We start from the raw sequence: 16895 nt of genomic DNA, 5'->3' as shown, positions 1-16895 counted from the left end.
ATGGGTGTTAAATCTTCCTCTTTCTTTAAAGGCCTGGGCTCTGGAGCCAGACTATTGCTTCCAGGCTTTGTATCAAAGGGCAGATTACTTAACCCCCCTTTACCACTTTGCAGAATGTGGATAATAATAATAATGCTCTGCTAATTCCTCTGAGGATTAAATTAAGTGAGTATACACACACACACACACACACACACACACACACACACACACGACATTGAGAAGAATGCCTAGCATACAGTCAACACTGTATAAATGTTAGCTATCATTCTTTTAGTTTACCCCCTTATTTTGCTGGATTACTGGATTTTGCTGAGGAAGTACATATAAGAAAAAACATCTTTGAGAACTTGAATTTCCAAAGCCTTTATTCTACTCTGACACTTGACTGGTATTTTGGCTGAGTACTGAATTCTAGGTTGGAATTCATTTTCCTTCAGAATTTTGCGGGCTCTTAATTTCTTCTAGCTTTTAGGCTTGCTGGATTTCTGGTGTTATACTAATTCTTGATCTATTGTGTGTGACTGAATTTTCTCTTAGAACCTTTATAGGACATTCTCTTTATCTTTTTAGTTTTAGAATGCATAGTGATGTGTCTTGGTGGGTTTTTTCCCCCCTCATTCATTTTGCTGGGCACCTGGTGAATTCTTTTAACCTAGAAACTCAGGTTCTGTGAAATTTTCTTGTATTATTTCTTTGATACGTTTATATCCTTCATTTCCCCTATTCTCTTTTTCTAGGATTCTTTTTATTTTGGGGTGTTGACTCCCAAGATTGATTCTGTAGTATTTTTATCACTTTCTGCCTAGTTTTCAATATCTTCATCTTCCCACTATCCATGAAGTAACCCTCAACTTTATCTCCCAGACTTTACACTGAACTTTAAAATTTCTGCTATTTTATTTTAAATTTCCCATAGGCTGTTTTTTTTCTTTTTCTGTTCTTCAATTGTTCCCTTTTATAGCACCTTTTTCTTGCCTCATGGATACAGCATTTCCTCTCATCTTTCTGACGATACGATTTTTGTGAAGATTTCTTTAGCTTCCTTAATTTTTTTGTGTCTTTTGTTCTGGTCTGATAACTAAGTTACCGCTTTACATTTACTTTCTGACTTTCATTAAACAAATCTCTTACCTTTTATTTTCTCTCACGTTTCTTTGTTCTTCTAGCTTGTGGGATTATGCCTTAAAAATAACTTTAGTGTCATTTTCAATGGGTTTTGAGAGGGACAAGAGGTAAAAACATTCCTCCAATCTTCCATTTTTGATACAAAAGTCCTCTGGATTTAAAAAACATACTTATTTTAAAGTCACATTCAGATTGCTCTATTGTTTTTAGTTCCTCAAGTGTGAATTCTCCCATTTGTATGTCAGCTGGCTATTGATTGTAGTGTTTGTAGCTTGTAGTATTTGACTGTGAGCTCATCTATTGAAGAGTATTTTTCATGGGGGTCTTACATGTATCTTGGATTGTGAAGAAGTCTGCACGAGGCAGTGTCCTGGATGTCCTTGCTGGGCCCTACTGAGTCACATGGTTCAGAACATTTTTTTGTTACTGTTGTTATTTATTGGTCCTGTGTTTCCACACAATTCCAAAGGGTGGATTTGGGACTTTACTATTTGCTACTTAGTCTTGGGATTTTGAACTGCTGCTCAGGTGGCCCTCTTTCTCTTATGGTCTAGGGCAGGCAGCTCACTTTGTGTTATGTCTCAAAGCTGGAAAGTGTTTTTCTATCCTCAATCAAGGGTGGGCCAGCTCCTTCCATGTTCCTGGCTTTTTGCCGGAAATCCACTTCTAGTTATCTGCTGTGCATGGGATCTGTAGACCCATTGATATTACTATCCCCATCCTAGACTGGTTCTAGTATCCTTCTGGGTTCCTGTGGCTTCAACGCCTACTCCCTGAGAAGTCCATGTATTTCTAAGTTCCCTTTTCATTTATGGCCCTTAGAGATATCTCTGTCTGTCTGTCTGTCTGTCTGTCTGTCTGTCTCTCTCTCTCTCTCTCTCTCTCTCTCTCTGTTTTTGATCTTAGATATTTTTGTTTAAAAATTAAAAATATATGTTATCTGACATTTCTTTGTAGGGTGTGTGTGTGTGTGTGTGTGTGTGTGTGTGTGTGTGTGTATGTGTATTGTTGTTGCTGCTTCCCATACTTTTTCAGGCCACCATCATGACAGGATATCAATAAAAATTCAAATAGCATGTAAGATAAAGAACAATTTCCCTTTCCATTCTGTATTTCCTTTCCTTAAAGATAAGCACGGTTAAAACTTTCTCCCAGTGAATTTTAAATGTTAACCTGGAGGATACATTGACCATATTTCTAGTTAACTCACAGTGTGTATGTGTGTGTTGGAGGTGAGTGACTGCACGTCATCCTAGACTTAGCACCCCCTTCTTTTTTAAATTAAATTTATTGGGGTAACATTGATTAATGACCTTGCATAAGTCTCAACTGTACAAGTCTATCGTACATCATCTGTATATTGCCTTGTGTACTCTCCACTTAAAATCTGGTCTCCCTCCATCACCATATACTGAGGGTGCCAAAAAAATGTGTACACATTTTAAGAAAGGAAAGAAAAAACTATTAAAATTGTAATACTCAAAAGATGAATACTAGTCACGTTTTACTTCTGCAATTACAAGAGGTGCTCAAAGTGGTTACCATCAGCATCCAGACTCTTATGATTACGCTAAACTACTGCTTGAGCAATGTTGACCAAAGTGTCCACTTGTATACCTTTTTTTGGTACCCCCGGTATTTGACCCCTTTTATCCTTTTCATCCTCCCCCACTCCTCTTCCCCTCTAGTAACCTTTATACTGTTAGCACCCCCTTATTTTAGCGAGTTCAAATCAATGTGGCAAGAGAAGTAAGATATAGAAAGTAAGTGGGAGGTACCTCTGAAGAAATCTAGTCACTTCTCGACATGGGAAGAAATCATATTGCCCAACAGAAACCTATGAGGCCACATCCGTACCTCTCTTTGTTCCCATATTGTAAACAAGGCTGTCTTCCTGAAAGAGCTGGCTTTGCTCCAACTTTGAAAACGTTGAGGATGGAGGGAGACTAAACAAGTGAGGCTTAGATGCCATGCAGTGCAGGTTTCCCCACTTGGCAAGCATCCCTGGGCACTCCTCTTCGCCGGGATCCTGCTGATACTCAGCATGGACTATGCCCTGTGCACCTTCGCCAAGACGTTTTAGAAAACATGTGCTAATAAGACTCAAATAGCCAGTTAATTGATTATGTATCAAATGCCTACTATGCACCTAATTTTGTGCTAGACCCTTAAAACAAGAGCAGGTATTATAGAAATGAAACTTAGGGGACAAAGGAACTTATGGATTGTAGGTATGTGAAGAGTTTATGAAATTTCCTGTAACATTAGGGAGACCAGAACAAAGAGATCTATCTGGGGTTCCTAGTGCCCCACAAGCTGAATCTGAAGATTTGGAAAAATGCTCCTGATTAAATAAAAGAGGAAGAAAAGAAAGACTTGGTAGCAGTGTGACCTTAAATATTCACTTAAACCTTCAGAATCTGTTTCCTCTTCCATGAAATGAGGTTTGGTTAAGTAAGCTCCAGTTGTAAGAGAAGATGCTCTAAATCTAACAATCTACTAAGATGTACCAATAGGACTATAGCTCTGTGTGAACTTCATATGAAAGTTCTGCCTTTGCCCAGATCATTATTATTAGTAATTAGGTGTGTTCCAGACAGCTATTGATCAGATCTAACATGAGGAGTTCCTGAGAGGTCTCCCTCCTTTCCCCCGTCTTCTCCTTCTTCCTTTCTCCTCCTTCCCCCTCTAATACCTTCCTACTTCATCTGTCAGTAGTTCATATCTTTGAGGGTAAGCAGGGCCCTTGGAAAATGGATAAATACCCCCAAGTGAGGGGAATACTTTTCTTTCAGTCACTAAGGCTAGAATGAGAATGGGTTTCTGAAATTGTTCTTTGGCACAGAAGATCCTCTCTTTCTAAGCCTTCAAGGTCATGAACAAACTTGGATGCCACAATCCAACACATCGGCTTAACTCTGCACTCACAGATGCATCTACTGATAATTGAAGACCTAGTATGTGCCAGGCACTGTGAAAAGCACTTTTTGCATGAATGATTTCATTTCGTGCTCACCAAGACCTTATGGTAGGAATTATTATTATCCCCATTTTACGGATGACGAATATAAAGCCAAGGAGATCAGTACCTTGCCCAAGGTCACACAGAAGCAGATATGTGGCAAAATTGGAGTTACATCAAGGACTAACTGCTTTCAGAGTGTGAATTCTCAACTGCTCACGATACATGGAGTAGCACTGTGGGGGAGTGAGAGCCATGGGGGCTTTGAGTCAGGCTAGGTCTTGGTCCACCATGACTTGTATGATCTTGAGGAAGTAACTTAATTTCTCAGAACCCCTGTCTCTTTGAAGAGACGATAGCATTAGAAGCTTGTCAAGGTTCAAGGTACTGTGTGCCAGGCTGTTAGAATAGACGAGGGCCTTGATAAATGGGAGACAATGTTATATAGCAGAGAGTCTCAGAAAGGTGAGTCAGTTGAGGAACTGGCAAATAACCCCAAATCTTCTAACTTTAATGGCAGTGCATCCTGCATGACGTCACAAGGTCAGGGAGCTAATAGGAGAGTTGTGATATCACTTTCAAAGGGATGGGGGCTGCTCTGAGATGAAAACACAGCATGGAAAGGGGATCAATGATCTTCATTCTTGTTCCTGCACTATCCATTTTTTCTCTCTTCTTCTGGATCGTTCCCATTAGCATACAAGTTCTCATCTTATAATAACCCTCCCTTGAGCCCACATCCCTGTCAACTATGGTCCTACCGTGTTTCCCTGAAAATGAGACCTCACTGGAAAATAAGCCCTAGCATGATTTTTCAGGAGGACATCCCCTGAACATAAGCCCTAATGCATCTTTTAGAGCAAACCTTAATATAAGACCCAGTCTTATTTTTGGGGAAACACAGTATTTCTCTGCTTCACTTTGCAGCTAAGGTCTGAGTCATACTACTCAAGGGGAGAGAGATGAGTGACATTTAGCAGTTTCCATTGGAACATGACCTGGGCCCGCTTAAGGGTTTGCATAAGTCTGGGCACACCTGAAAAGAATAAAGGGTCAAGTGTCCTTTAGGGAACAAGCTCATACCTATGGGAAAGAGTAAAGCCCGCGGGTTTGTGGAAGGCAATGACTTAGAGTTGGGGGCAAGGGGAGTGGGCACTGTGATTAAGACCAGCCTGGCTCATGGGCTCTGGCCTGTGGACTCTTACTTGAGTATTAGGAGATGGGGCTGAGAGCAAAAATGAAAAAGCTGGGAGATCTAGTAATGCAAGAAATATACTCAGAGAAATTGGCCGTGTTTCGTTCCAGGTGGCCAGGCTGGAATCAACAGGGGAGTGAGGGCTAGCTTGTCAAGGAGGCCCCAAAAGGCAGGTCAGTAGAGGGTCCCAGAGAGGTTCTCAGAGATGCTGAACCCCAGCTTGCTCATTGGGTGTACATGCACAGGTTGTAAACAAAGACAAGGCTCAACCAGGAAATAAGTGGTCAGATTTCTGCTCTCACCAGGAGTGAAGGAGACATTTCCCCACACGCCACACTTCCTCCTTCTGAAAGATCTGGTTTCCCTGGGCTCCTGCTTTCCTCCTGCATCTTTGCCTTCTTTTCAGTCTCTTCGGAAGGCTTGTATTCCTCTTTCAGTCCTTTTAATGCTATTCTCCCCCCTTTTCTGACCTTTTCTGACCCTGTTACCGTGTTTCCCCGAAAATAAGACCTAGCCAAACAATCAGCTCTAATGCGTCTTTGGAGCAAAAATTATTATAAGACCTGGTCTTATTTTACTATAATGTAAGACTGAGTCTTATAATATAATATAAGACCGGGTCTTATATTACGTTTTGCTCCAAAAGATGCATTAGAGCTGATTGTCTGGCTAGGTCTTATTTCCAGGGAAACACGGTATCCACTTTCCCTGGGTGACGTTAACTACTGTTGTGGCTTTAATGATTGCCCATCTCGGTGAGAATGATCTCTAAAAATGTGTTTCTAGGCTAGCCATTTTTCTTGGACTTCCAGAGCTATATTTCCCAATACACATTGACATGCCTGCTTGTATCCTTTAATTTTTAAATCCAAAATTAAAGCCAATGTCTTCTGTCTAAAACCTGCTTCCTTCAAGCCATTTGTCCAAGCTATGGGTTGAAAAATCCTTTTTGGTTCTTTCCCTCTTCCTCACTGCCCCGACCTGTCCAGTTGATAGCCAAGTCCTGTTGGTTTGCCCTTAAAGATCTCTTAAACTCATCTCCTTATCTCTATCCCCTGTGTCATTACTTTGCCAAGACCCTCACCATTTCTGCTATAACCTCCTAACTGGACTCCTGCCTTGAGCCTCTACCCCTTTAAGTCCATTCACGGACCACTCAGGAAGCAATCTGATGGCATTAGTAAAGTTCCAACCTTTTAGCGAAACATTCAGGGCCCTCTGAAGTTTGGCCTTGCCTATTGGCCAAGGCCTGTCAATCTCATCCCCCCCATCTGGTATGGCCTTTGCTTTGGCCGAGCTGGATTCCTTGAATTTCCCCTAATGCATCATGCTATCTGCCGTTGTCTAGGTTTCTTCAGTTGTAAGTAACAGAAACCTGCTTTAAAGAGGTCAAGGCCTAGAGGAAATTTAGTAGAAGGATCCATGGGGTATCTGATGGACCCCAGGGGTCATGAGATTCCAAGAGGGACCAGAACCAGGAGAAGCAGATGGCTTCTTTCTTGAGCTCTCTCTTTGGAGGCCATTGATTCTTCGCCTCGACTTCATTTACTAGCTCTATTTCACTTCCTTTTCTGGCCACACCAGCTTTCTCAGCTTCTTTCTGCCCACAGCTACTCCATGAGTTTACATCACCCAATCAATTGAAAAACCCAGGTAATATCCTCTTCTCCTATTTTCAGGAAAGAAACTCTGGCTGGCCTAGTTTTGGCAAGGAGGGTAGCTTCAGGTAGAACACACGTAGGTTGGAGAAGTTAAGGCTTGCGTGATACCCCCACAGAAGTCTCTAAACCCTCATTGCTGAGCCTTCGCACATACTGTTCCCTTTCACTGGATGCCTTTCCTGTGCTGCCATACGGCTAAATTCTATTAATTCCCCAAGAATTAGCTCATGAATTATACCTTCTTAAAAGCCTCCTCAGGCTGAGTTATGAGTCCCTCCATGTGTTCCCATAAAACCGTTGCATAACCGTGACTCTCATGCTTATCATGTGTGGGTTTTGTCCATTGATTTCCTGTCTGCCTCTCCATTACACCCTGAGGGTAGACATTGAACCTGTTCACCTCTTTTTCTCTAGAGTCAGGGGAATAGCCAGGTCTAAAATGCGGATATATTCAACTTTTAAATGAATAAACGGAACAGCCCAGTAGTCTCCACCTACCACGTACAGGTATGTTTTTTTGTGGACAGGATTCAGGCATATAATAGGAAAAGAGAAAATAACATAGTTGGTTTATTCTAATGGCAGCACGTTCCTCACTGTTCATCAGAGTCCCAAGAGTATCAACTCTCAGGTAGCTGTGTATTTTAAGATTAGTTTTCTGCAAGTTTACAGGGTTGTGACTTCCTAGATGGAAACTGCCTACTCCGACTTATTAGCTGGTATAAATCAATGAATATAAGCAGAACAGATCAGGTTTTAGAAACATTACCATCTTTACACGACAGGCAAGTTAATGGTGGTTGTGTACATTTTGTGTTAAAACTATAGCTAGGAACTCATTTGAACTTCATATCAAAATTGCTATGCATAAATTTAGCCCAAATCACTACATCCATGAAGTTAGAATGAAATGAAAGATTTAAATAAATATTAATAGCTAACATTTATTGAGAACTTACCATGCTCTATTACTGGGCTAAGTGCTTTAGGTGTATGAACTAACTCCTCTAATCCTTAAACCTATCCTATGAAGGTGGTTCTACAACCAACTCATTTTAAGGAGGAGGAAACTGAGGCACAAGACTTTAACCAGAATTGGTGTGTGCATGCAGGGATCTGGCCCCAAGGTCTACACCCTCCATCGCTCTACTAAACCACCTCAAGGTACTGTTTGGTGCCTTTCTTCCAATACTTACGTGTTAATGGTTGCTATTAAATTATGCCTGTTTCACAGTGCTTTTGGAGAGTTTTTCTTTTAGCACATCCTTTATGTTTTTAGGTAAAAAATCTCTCTGTGCCCTACAAAAGTCATATTTAGAATTTCAATTTCCCCATTTTCTCACTGTAATATTGGTACAGTCAAAAAATTTAACCTTGGGCCGGCTTGGTGGCTCAGGCGGTTGGAGCTCCGTGCTCCTAACTCCAAAGGCTGCCGGTTTGATTCCCACATGGGCCAGTGGGCTCTCAACCACAAGGCTGCCGATTCAACTCCTCGAGTCCCGCGAGGGATGGTGGGCTGTGCCCCCTGCAACTAGAAAACGGCGACTGGACCTGGAGCTGAGCTGCGCCCTCCACAACTAAGACTGAAAGGACAACAACTTGAAGCTGAACAGCACCCTCCACAATTACGATTGAAAGGACAACAACTTACCTTGAAAAAAAAAATTAACCTTTTCTCACCGGCTATATAAAAATGTATTTCAAAAATGAGTAAGTTGTAGAGATCTGCAGAATAGTAGAGTGCCTATAATTAAGAATAGGGTATTGTGCACTTAAAAATTTGTGAAGACAGTAGATCCCATGTTAAGTGTTCTTATTACAAAAAGCAAAAACCTATAAAACAAAAACACAAAGGGTCACAAGGAAACTTTTGGAGGTGATGGATATGTTTATTATCTTGATTATTGTGATGGTGTCATGGGTGTGTTCATATGTCCAAACTCATCAAATTGTGTATATTACACACCTGCAGGTTTTTGTATGTCAATTACACATCAATAAAGCTGTTAAACATGTAAAACAAACAAATAAACAAAACTTCTGTATGGTTGTAGGCTTCTTGGCATTAAAATTTCTTGCAAGAAGTTCTCCTCATGTCAGTGTTCCCCACTAAACCAGTTCCAAGTGTTCGCCTACTTAATGTGATAGATGGAAATAAATGAATAAATGAGGGAATAACTTTCGTATTGTCCTCTGGGTCTCTATTTTTGGGTTTTCTTTCCCCCTACATCTTTATCTACAGTTACTGGAAGAAAAAGGTCATGGGCACAATCTTATGAGTCTTGATGTTAGTCTTATATGGGTAAGTCTCCAGCCACTTGGGAAGACGCTGCCTTATGTAGTGAAGAGAGTAATGAATAGGGAAACTGGAGCTCAGTGTCCGGCGCTGCTTCTGTCACTTGTAGTTCAAGACCTTTTGGCAGATGTCCACCTGCTCTGAGCCTCAAGTTGCTCACCTGTCAAACGGGGAGGTTAGTCTAGAAGTGGGTCTTTGAAGCTCTCTTCCACCCAGTCCAGATTTAGGTAAGACAGTTCAGGGCCTCCACTCATAGGTGGGCAGATGTGACACTGCACAGCCCCACGGGGTTCCATTTTCATAGAGTACAATGTGAATACCACACATAGGTACATGTACTCAGCTGAATTAGCAGAATCTTTTCATAAACAGAGGGTTTTTGTGCAACCCTGACCCTGATCCCTGGGAGCTACTATGATACAGAGACCCGTGAGCATTTCAGATGCTCCCTGGGAGTCACGCTTATGCACTTGAGCAGGAGTGGAGTTAGGCAGTACACAGCCGAGGTGTCCAAAGTGCCGTGCAGTCTAGTGTGCAGTAGATCCCTCAGCTTAAGGGTGGACATCTTAAAAAGTCCTCTAGAAAGGCTAGCTGATATTATTACTGAAATGGAATAGAGGAAAAACACGGGGCAGACCATCTTGTGGGAATCAAGGGTTTGACTCCACCTCTCGGTTGGCTTGGTGCAGAGCCAGCTTTGATAGGAAGCTGGCCCTGCTGTTTATGGTCCCCCATGTCTGACATTAGACTTTGCAAGGCACTGTGAAGAAATCGGTGGCATGTCTGTCTTCTCTGGGAAGGTGCCTTGTGTCTGTCTCTGAAGCTGCTTGGGGAGGGGCCTTGAGTTGGGGCAGTAATTGCTGCTCCTCCCCACATCCCCTCCGCACCCCACTTCTGCTCTACCTTGGGCATATGGAATGGTCAGGAGGAGGCTCCAATGCAAGGCCACCTTGCTGTTGGCTAGGGATCAGCAGGAGTTGGGGGGGCCTTAGAGACAGGGAGCATATGTGTATATGGAGAGAGAGCGGAAGTAGGATAGATACCAGTAAGGGAATCAGTTAGTTTAATTCTAACAGGGCGTTTCTCAGCTGCAGTTTGGGCAGCTCTGCCACCATTTATTCTGGGTTTTAAACTTGAGTCTTGATCAGACTCATCTGAGGCTCCAGATTCCCAGGACACACTCTCAGCTATTCAGATTTAATAGAACTGGGACCCTCCCTTTAATCTTAAATTGGGGTGGTGAGTTAGAGACCTTCCATTAGTTCTTTCAGACCCACTCTCTATGTTTTTCTGCTCTATGTCCTGGGATGCCGACTGCTATGGACCGCCCCTGTCCTCTGGTTCCTGAGCTCAGCCAATGGGAACCCTGATAGGATGTTGGTGCTGGGCAGAAGCTTCAAATCAGGACATTTATTTCTCCAGCTCTTCTCCTGATGGTTGCTGAGGTTGGCTCCTGTCAGGCAGCCCTCATCATATAGCTTTCTCTCCGGGCTCCCATAATGGTTATCTCACTCCTTAGGCCTAGGGAGACTCATAGATCCCAACTGTTCCTGGCCTTGGGGTACTGCACCATTGCTCATTACTTTCTCCATAGCTTTCCTACACTTTTGTTAAAGGTCCCTTTATCCAGTTCTCATGAGTTTGATGAAACTCTCCTTGCCCAGCTCCAGAATGCCGTCTGTTCCCCCAGGGACCCTGATCTACTTAGGGGTTGTCTATAAAGCTGCATTTTAAGGAAGGAGCCCATTTGAACGTGGAGCACTTTTAGAAATACTGCTCCAAGCTCTTCAATGCTTACTGCTTCTTCACTCATTTGAGTCTAAGGTGATATTTTACAAAAGCAACTTTACCAGGAAATGAGGTTAAAAAAACACTAATTCTGTTCCATGAGAAAATATAAAGGCATAGAAACGGGTGTACCCACAAAGCCCAGCTTCCCTCTCTGGAAGGAAGTCTATATCTGTGCCGGCCTGGCAGGTTCCCTCCACAGATACCAGGCTTCAGAGCCGTCATTTTTAGAAGAAGCCCACCCCAACCACATAAATTGAAACCATGCAAAACTGTATGAATTAATCATGAATGTTACCCTACCCTCCAATTTTTCTCTTTAACAATAGAATTGTTAACAACAGCTCCTTTTAACAGCTTGATTGGTGTATATCCTCCCAGAAATTTTTCTGAACACTTATAAATCCATATATATTATAATGTGCTTTACACAAATAGATATGCCATTTACTACACATGCTGTTCTACTTCCCTTTTCACTCAAGATTATTTCTTGAAGAGTTTTCCATGTACATTCATATAATGACCTCATTTTTAAAAAAGATTCTTTTTTAACAGCTTTATGGGGGTATAATATATCTACTATAAATTCATCTGTTTTAAGTATACGATCCAATGATTTTTAGTAAATTTACAGAGTTGTACAATTATTACCACAATCCAAATTTAGAATATTTCTGTGGCCCCTGAAAAACACCCTCCTCCTTTTTTTCTTTTTTGGTAAAATTGGGTAAATTTTTTTTATTGGTAAACAAATATACAGCTTGGAATGGATTTGAGGCAAATTGTGCCATAAGCAGATTTTAAGCAGCTAAACAAAGTTTGAAAAGCAAGTAACAGTAAAAGAAAATGTTTCTGGCACACGACCAGTAGTACAAAAAAACAGTGCATGAGTGTACCTGGATAATACACCCGTTTTGTAATAGTGCAACTTTTAAGTACATATTGTTGATTGTCCATGGTCCACGCAGAGTTGCAACTCGACACTTCAACAACAACATACTGACAGTTCCTAAAGAAAAGTACATAAAGAAAGGCATAACCCAGATGGTCCCTCATTTGACCGACTCCATCTAAGCTTAGATGTGCAGGAGGGCTTAGATATAGCCAGGGGAAGCCACATGCAACATGTTACTTCATCAGTTTTCTAAAATAAGGTTTCAAGACAATGACAGTAAGATAAGGGAAGAAAACATGGAGGAATGAAGTCCTAATTACTGTACATGCAATTTTTTTTGACAGTAGGGGAAAGCCTTTTACAGATAAGTTACAAACAAAGAAGAGGCAAATAAACAATTTTGTACAAGAAATGTCACACATTCTGTACAATGTCTTCCCTTTGCTGTCATCATTTGTACAAACTTTTCATAGTTTACTTGCCCATCACCATCAAGGTCTGCTTCCCTGATCATTTCATGAACGTCTTCAACTGTTAACTTCTCTCCAAGGTTTGTCATCACGTGGCGAAGCTCTGCTGCACTAATAGAGCCATTGCCATCCTTGTCAAACACACGGAATGCTTCTCTGATTTCTTCTTCACTGTCCGTGTCTTTCATTTTTCTTGCCATCATTGTCAGAAATTCCAGAAAGTCAATTGGGCCGTTACCATCAGCATCCATTTCATTTATCATGTCTTACAACTCGGCTTCTGTGGAATTCTGCTCAAGAGACCTCATTACATTTCCCAATTCCTTTGTTGTTATAGTTCCATCACCATCCTTGTCAAATAGTGAAAAAGGTTCTTTGCATTCTGCAATCTGCTCTTCAGGCAGTTGGCCAGCCACGCTGGATGTGCTACTGGTCTCGGATGTGCCCACACAACAACTCAGCCTGCTCGCTCTACTTGGATTCCCTTATTCTTTTTTGCAGTCACTCCCAGCCCCAAGTAACCACTCAGCTGCTTTCTCTGTATAGTTGCCTTTTTTTTATTTTGGCATTTTCTGTCAATGGAATCATACAATATGTGGTCTTCTGCTCTGCTTCCTCCACGTAGCATCAGGTTTTAACCTTGTTTACACCACTGCATTCCATGTGTTCCATGGGTGAGGGCACCTTCGTAGTTAACCTATTTGATGAACATTTAGGTTGTTTCTAAGCTTTGAGCTTTATAAATAATGCTGCCATGAATATCCTGTACATGTGTCCACCTATATGTGTATTTCTACAGGATGGTGTGGGGACAGAGCCCCAGAGAGCAGTTTCCAGGCTCTCGGCCTCACGTGGAAAGGTGCTGGCTCGGGTAATAGATGGCTATGAGCTTTAACTAGTTGGCCGTCAGCTGTAACCAGTTAGCCATTGGCCACTAATATAACTGCCGTGGCTACGCTAGAAAGTATGGATTGCAGTTAACAAGGGGGATTGGTTGGCAGAGAAGCAGACGGCAGGTTGCGGATTGTGTGGCTCTTGCTTCGTGCGTCTCCAACCCAGCCGCCAGTGAGACTGTAGTGGTATGACTCCCCTATCTATGGGTCCGTGGCCTCACCATATCCTGTGTTCTTGTGTGGGGAGCAGGACTAGAGACCCTGCATGACTGATGGATTCCTGGACCAGAGGGTGGGTGTACTAAAACCGAGACGATCAGATTGTCTTCTCTGAAAGTTGGACTTATTTACTGTCTTGCCAGTAGTGGATGATACGATCATCTTCGAATCTGGTGAACTCTGACCCCCAAACTATAGGATGAAGAAGTCTTCCTCCAGGGGCTCCTCAAAATGACCAGAATCATCCCTTTGTTCTTTCTTCTAATAACTTTCTTCATATTTTTTCCTTTATTTTAATGATTAAAAAAGCATTTTATTGTGAATAATATACATTCTACAGATTGTAGAAAACTCATGTTTATAACTTAAAGAAGTAACGATACAACAAATTCCAGGTATCTGTGATCTAGGTAAAGAAAGAGAATATTATCAGCATCCTCAAAAGTCCCAATGTGCTTCTCCCTGGTGATTGAAACCTTAAATGAACATTATCCAATTTTTTATGGCAACCATCCCTTTTCTTTAGAGTCCACATTTATGTGTGAAAGACTTGGGCTCAGTCAATTTAGTTAAGCCACAACTATGTGTCCCCAAACTCCTTTCCTTGCATAGTTTCAGGTTAGTGTTGGCCAGAAGAGACATTTGTGTGAGATTTGGAAGGCGGAAGTGGAGCCGCAGCTGCCTGCTTTTTATGCTCTGGAAGGTCAGGGCAAGGCACCAGTCATTGCTCCGCTCTGTTGCTTCTCTGCTGGTTCCTCTTGTTGGTGAGGGGCAGCGGCTGGGTCAGCAGCGCCTCCCACTCCTGAGCCAGGTGTGTGCCTACCTTCATGATTCAGGGCACCAACTTCTCCAGCGGGCCATCCCCATGTTGAACTTGGAGGCCACGAGGGACCAACGCAGGTTTCAGTCCGTGTGCAGGTTTCAGCCTGTCCTCGCTCTTCCCTTTCCACTTCCTGTGCATCTTTCCTTCTTGTTTGTCTGTCGGCCACTTTCAGGTCCCAGCACCAGAAGCCAAGACGACAGTCTGACCTAGACTATTGAACCAGCTCCCACAATTGCATACCGTCAGATCCTTATAACAAGTCCCTTCTCTCCATGGTCCTGGTTTTCTCATTGAACCTGGCCTGATACAGCATGTGTCTTCAATCGAGGGTTTAGTTCTGCTTGTCTTTGAACTTTGTGTCGGGCTCTGATTTTCTCTTTAACTGTCCTGCTTGCCAGCTCAGAGGAAGGTAACCCCATCTGAACCTGCAAGTCTGTGCCCCTAACCTCAGCTGGCCTTTACTTCTCTAAGATGATTGAGACCCCCAGCAACCCCAGTACCAGGCACAGAGGAGTCTTGGCACCAAAGAAGTAGGCTGGGCTCACCTGTGTCAGTGGAATGCTCCCAGAAGTTTATATGGCATATACTTTCCCATCTATTTGTCAGGTGCCTGAAATGTCACTGTTAAAAAAGCAAAATATCCAAAAAATGAACTGAACTAGGAATTTTTATTCCAGCTCTACTACTATGCAGCCACGAGATTTTGGTAAAGTTGCTTTGCTCAGGCCTTAGTTTCCTCATTTTATATTGAAAGGGGTGGCTCGGGGGATCTCTAGGTCTCTCTGGTTCTGCTATTACATCTGGTGTGGTTCTCCATTTGGGTCTGCACATAGTTCAATGTGATGTGCAAACTGGGATACTTCTTCATATCACCAAGAGAGACCAGAGGCTGTTCCGATTTCATGAACACAGGGAGCCCATCCTCCAGAGACTGGGGAGGGATTTTGGTGGAGGAAGACTCAAGGGACAGAGAAAAAAGACAAGATGATGTTAATGTAAATAGAGGAACACATCTCTGGAAGCAAGAGGGCCCTGCTCAGACTGAGCAGGCAGATCTAGGCAGAAAGGCGCTGGGTCCTGACACAGAGGGACTCAGGCCTGGAAACATCGGAGGGAGGAAAGAAATCAATGACCAAAGGAGGCAGGCTCTAGATTTGCCCTATCCTAGGGCTGGCTGGGTTGGGAGATTATTTGTGCCAAGTGTGTGTGTGTGTGTGTGTGTGTGTGTGTGTGAGAGAGAGAGAGAGAGAGAGAGAGAGAGACAGAGACAGAGACAGAGACAGAGATAGGTTAACAACATTCATATTTGAGTAAGTGCAACTCTGTCTCTGCCTCATTGTTTCTGGGCTTATTGTAGCCTCTTATTTTCCTTGGAGAGCCATGTTTCCTCTAGCCCTTGTTGGAGGAGGAAAGGGCAGAGTTGCTGAACCAGAGTGAAGCTTGGTTTGGCCTCTTCCCGCTGACAGTCATCTTAGGGAGCCGACTGGCTGGTCGGCCTTGCTCAGTCAGAACACACTGGTCCCTCTGGCAACTTTGGTGTTTGGCAAATACACGTTCCCCTGCCTTTCCCTCCCTCTGAATCAGAAGCTCTTCTGAAGGCTCAGCCAGAGCAACCCCGTCATACTTGATCCTGAGCTTAGCACAGTACCTGGCATAGAATGAGCTCAGAACATGGGATTATTGTTGCTGAATTAATCCTGTTTGCTGAATGCAAAAGGAAATTGCTTTGATAAATTAGGAGCGGTAGTTACCTGTCCCCTGGGCATCTCCAGCTCAGAGGTTTGCTCTACCTGCCCCAAAAGGCCTCTTTTAAGAGCCATAGCTGTCATCTCCTTGACTAATAGTCAGGTAGTTGTTACCACGGGAGGGTTTGGTGACTTGCTTCCTTCCTTCCTTAGCAGGCTGCTCAGAGCCAGAGGACCTGTCAAAGACCCTTCAGAGGCAAGGCCTATGACCAAGAGCTCCGCCAGGTGAGGCTCTGTCTGATTTGACTGCTGTGATATATCCCTGGAACAGTCATTAAATGCTGTTGAAGGAGTAAGTGCTTTGTCTGGGTGACATATTAGGAATCATTTCCCCATTCTGGGGATTCCTTTTGTCAAACCCTGAATGATGGGTGTGTGTGTGTGTGTGTGTGAGCGTGTGTGTGTGCGTGTGTGTGTATGCAAGCGTGCGCGCATGCGTATGTTGGGTGGGAGACAGGAGAGAGTAAAAGGAAATGCAAAGTGGGACTTGCTGGTTGAGCCCAGGAGAGCTCTCTGCCTTCCTCTTACCCCATCCAAGTGATCGGCTGGACTTATTAGACCCTTCGAAGTCCCACCCTTGACACTCTTGGCTACTGTTTCACTCGAGGACAGCAGAAGAACCAGATGGTCCTGGGATGCATTTCCTTCCATAATATGTGTTTAGCAGCAGGAAGCTTGCGCTGGGAGGAAGGAGGTAGGAAGGCTAGCCTCCATCTCTCTTTCAGTCCTTCTTCCTATGTACCTAATACACAGCCAAGGGATTTGTTTATTCTTAAGACTCCCATCAGGGACCTGTGCTCACCTTGCCTAGCCTCTC

General features: G+C 43.1%; 1 pseudogene; it reads right to left on the bottom strand.

Annotated features, from left to right (window-relative positions):
* Positions 1-11815: 11815 nt before the first annotated feature.
* On the bottom strand, positions 11816-16887 carry LOC141567234 (neo-calmodulin pseudogene; annotated as a pseudogene).
* Between the last annotated feature and the right edge of the window lie 8 nt (positions 16888-16895).

The sequence above is a fragment of the Rhinolophus sinicus genome, linkage group LG01 (genome assembly GCF_036562045.2).
Source record: "Rhinolophus sinicus isolate RSC01 linkage group LG01, ASM3656204v1, whole genome shotgun sequence".
Classification (NCBI taxonomy): domain Eukaryota; kingdom Metazoa; phylum Chordata; class Mammalia; order Chiroptera; family Rhinolophidae; genus Rhinolophus; species Rhinolophus sinicus.
Note: the sequence above shows the minus strand (reverse complement) of the source record. Positions and strands in the feature narration are given on the sequence as shown.